Source organism: Acyrthosiphon pisum, unplaced genomic scaffold (assembly GCF_005508785.2).
Source record: "Acyrthosiphon pisum isolate AL4f unplaced genomic scaffold, pea_aphid_22Mar2018_4r6ur Scaffold_12;HRSCAF=46, whole genome shotgun sequence".
Taxonomy (NCBI): Eukaryota; Metazoa; Arthropoda; class Insecta; order Hemiptera; family Aphididae; genus Acyrthosiphon; species Acyrthosiphon pisum.
This window is the reverse complement of record NW_021761552.1, coordinates 22624-27081: the sequence shown is the minus strand read 5'-3', so window position 1 is coordinate 27081 and position 4458 is coordinate 22624.

Here is a 4458-nt window from a genome sequence, read left to right as displayed (position 1 = left end):
ATGGAAAAAATCCATATATATTTTGATCATCATGGAAAAAAAACAAATACTGTAAACGTAAAATACTTTTGTATTCTAAATCAATAGAACTACATTTAGTGAAGTTAATATATTTGAGTTTGATATGTTCAATACAAATTAGAGTATTAAAATAAAACATGTTGATGCGTTATCACGAAAACGGTTACATCCACTATCTCGCAGGTGGTAAGAGCTAAAAACGAGGACTTAAGAGAACTTTTATAAAATTGGTGAATGGAAAAAATCCATATTATATTTTGATCATCATGGAAAAAAACATACTGTAAACGTAAAATACTTTTGTATTCTAAATCAATAGAACCTACATTTAGTAAAGTTCATATATTTGAGTTTGATATGTTCAATACAAAGCAGAGTATTAAAATAAAACATGTTGATGCGTTATCACGAAAACGGTTACATCCACTATCTCCCAGGTGGTAAGAGCTAAAAACGAGGACTTAAGAGAACTTTTATAAAATTGGTGAATAGAAAAAATCCATATTATATTTTGATCATCATGGAAAAAAACAAATACTGTAAACGTAAAATACTTTTGTATTCTAAATCAATAGAACCTACATTTAGTAAAGTTCATATATTTGAGTTTGATATGTTCAATACAAAGCAGAGTATTAAAATAAAACATGTTGATGCGTTATCACGAAAACGGTTACATCCACTATCTCGCAGGTGGTAAGAGCTAAAAACGAGGACTTAAGAGAACTTTTATAAAATTGGTGAATGGAAAAAATCCATATTATATTTTGATCATCGTGGAAAAAAACATACTGTAAACGTAAAATACTTTTGTATTCTAAATCAATAGAACCTACATTTAGTAAAGTTCATATATTTGAGTTTGATATGTTCAATACAAAGCAGAGTATTAAAATAAAACATGTTGATGCGTTATCACGAAAACGGTTACATCCACTATCTCGCAGGTGGTAAGAGCTAAAAACGAGGACTTAAGAGAACTTTTATAAAATTGGTGAATGGAAAAAATCCATATTATATTTTGATCATCATGGAAAAAAAACAAATACTGTAAACGTAAAATACTTTTGTATTCTAAATCAATAGAACCTACATTTAGTGAAGTTAATATATTTGAGTTTGATATGTTCAATACAAAGCAGAGTATTAAAATAAAACATGTTGATGCGTTATCACGAAAACGGTTACATCCACTATCTCGCAGGTGGTAAGAGCTAAAAACGAGGACTTAAGAGAACTTTTATAAAATTGGTGAATGGAAAAAATCCATATTATATTTTGATCATCATGGAAAAAAACATACTGTAAACGTAAAATACTTTTGTATTCTAAATCAATAGAACCTACATTTAGTAAAGTTCATATATTTGAGTTTGATATGTTCAATACAGAGCAGAGTATTAAAATAAAACATGTTGATGCGTTATCACGAAAACGGTTACATCCACTATCTCGCAGGTGGTAAGAGCTAAAAACGAGGACTTAAGAGAACTTTTATAAAATTGGTGAATGGAAAAAATCCATATTATATTTTGATCATCATGGAAAAAAACATACTGTAAACGTAAAATACTTTTGTATTCTAAATCAATAGAACCTACATTTAGTAAAGTTCATATATTTGAGTTTGATATGTTCAATACAAAGCAGAGTATTAAAATAAAACATGTTGATGCGTTATCACGAAAACGGTTACATCCACTATCTCGCAGGTGGTAAGAGCTAAAAACGAGGACTTAAGAGAACTTTTATAAAATTGGTGAATGGAAAAAATCCATATTATATTTTGATCATCATGGAAAAAAACATACTGTAAACGTAAAATACTTTTGTATTCTAAATAAATAGAACCTACATTTAGTAAAGTTCATATATTTGAGTTTGATATGTTCAATACAAAGCAGAGTATTAAAATAAAACATGTTGATGCGTTATCACGAAAACGGTTACATCCACTATCTCGCAGGTGGTAAGAGCTAAAAACGAGGACTTAAGAGAACTTTTATAAAATTGGTGAATGGAAAAAATCCATATTATATTTTGATCATCATGGAAAAAAACATACTGTAAACGTAAAATACTTTTGTATTCTAAATCAATAGAACCTACATTTAGTAAAGTTCATATATTTGAGTTTGATATGTTCAATACAAAGCAGAGTATTAAAATAAAACATGTTGATGCGTTATCACGAAAACGGTTACATCCACTATCTCGCAGGTGGTAAGAGCTAAAAACGAGGACTTAAGAGAACTTTTATAAAATTGGTGAATGGAAAAAATCCATATTATATTTTGATCATCATGGAAAAAAACATACTGTAAACGTAAAATACTTTTGTATTCTAAATCAATAGAACCTACATTTAGTAAAGTTCATATATTTGAGTTTGATATGTTCAATACAAAGCAGAGTATTAAAATAAAACATGTTGATGCGTTATCACGAAAACGGTTACATCCACTATCTCGCAGGTGGTAAGAGCTAAAAACGAGGACTTAAGAGAACTTTTATAAAATTGGTGAATGGAAAAAATCCATATTATATTTTGATCATCATGGAAAAAAACATACTGTAAACGTAAAATACTTTTGTATTCTAAATCAATAGAACCTACATTTAGTAAAGTTTATATATTTGAGTTTGATATGTTCAATACAATGCAGAGTATTAAAATAAAACATGTTGATGCGTTATCACGAAAACGGTTACATCCACTATCTCGCAGGTGGTAAGAGCTAAAAACGAGGACTTAAGAGAACTTTTATAAAATTGGTGAATGGAAAAAATCCATATTATATTTTGATCATCATGGAAAAAAACATACTGTAAACGTAAAATACTTTTGTATTCTAAATCAATAGAACCTACATTTAGTAAAGTTCATATATTTGAGTTTGATATGTTCAATACAAAGCAGAGTATTAAAATAAAACATGTTGATGCGTTATCACGAAAACGGTTACATCCACTATCTCGCAGGTGGTAAGAGCTAAAAACGAGGACTTAAGAGAACTTTTATAAAATTGGTGAATAGAAAAAATCCATATTATATTTTGATCATCATGGAAAAAAACATACTGTAAACGTAAAATACTTTTGTATTCTAAATCAATAGAACCTACATTTAGTAAAGTTCATATATTTGAGTTTGATATGTTCAATACAAAGCAGAGTATTAAAATAAAACATGTTGATGCGTTATCAAGAAAACGGTTACATCCACTATCTCGCACGTGGTAAGAGCTAAAAACGAGGACTTAAGAGAACTTTTATAAAATTGGTGAATGAAAAAATCCATATTATATTTTGATCATCGTGGAAAAAACATACTGTAAACGTAAAATACTTTTTGTATTCTAAATCAATAGAACCTACATTTAGTAAAGTTAATATATTTGAGTTTGATATGTTCAATACAAAGCAGAGTATTAAAATAAAACATGTTGATGCGTTATCACGAATGTATACTATACAGGAAATAAAGAGGAAAGCTATAACAATTTTCTTTTAAAATTCGATACAACAAATGTACAATTTTAGTACATAATAATCTTATCACTAATAGACTTATTAAAAGAAAACACTTGAGAGAAACATACAAAGATATGTGCAACGAGAAAAAAATTTAGATTTTGAAAGAATGTTTATGCGGCAGTCCACAATAAGGAGCAACATTCACTCAACGGCATCATATGTGACAGGTGGTGAGAGCTAAAAACGATGACTTAAGAGAACTTTTATAAAATTGGTTTTAAAAACATATAATCTCATAAACCCATGATATTACTATTATTTCAATTTTGCACGAATAGAAACGTATTTAAAATTAATTAAATGTATTCTTCAACCACATAAGCCTATTGTGCCCCTATGGTAAAGATTGTTTATTTAAAAAGAATAAGAAGCATGTATCTACACATTTATAAGCTTCATGAGATGACATGAAGACAGTATGTATAAATTGACATATTTTAAAGGCTAACAAAAAATTAATTGAACATTTTTAATTTATGAAATTAAATAAAATTACTAGGAATATTGAGTTATTCATGAAGGATCACTGTAAGAGAGAATGTAGAGTTATTAAAAATAATAGAAATGACATGGGACTCAAGCTTCATACTCGATTACCCTTACATGAGAGATGTCATTCTCTGATATCTCTACTATGAACATATTCTTCTTTGTATTGGGATACTTTTTGCCATTTTCAGAGATATTATATTATATTAAGGACAATGGGTTTCACTGATAAATTATTTTAAACAGTCAATTAAATAGACAAAACCATGAATCAAAAAATGCATAGGACTGTCAGCGCGCGACTCGCAAATAGGACTGCCACGAGCTTGCCTTTTGGAAGTTGGCAACTATATCAAATCTGCATTGGAAATTTCCCAGGCCAGGTTAATTGCATCTCTACGACAACAATAA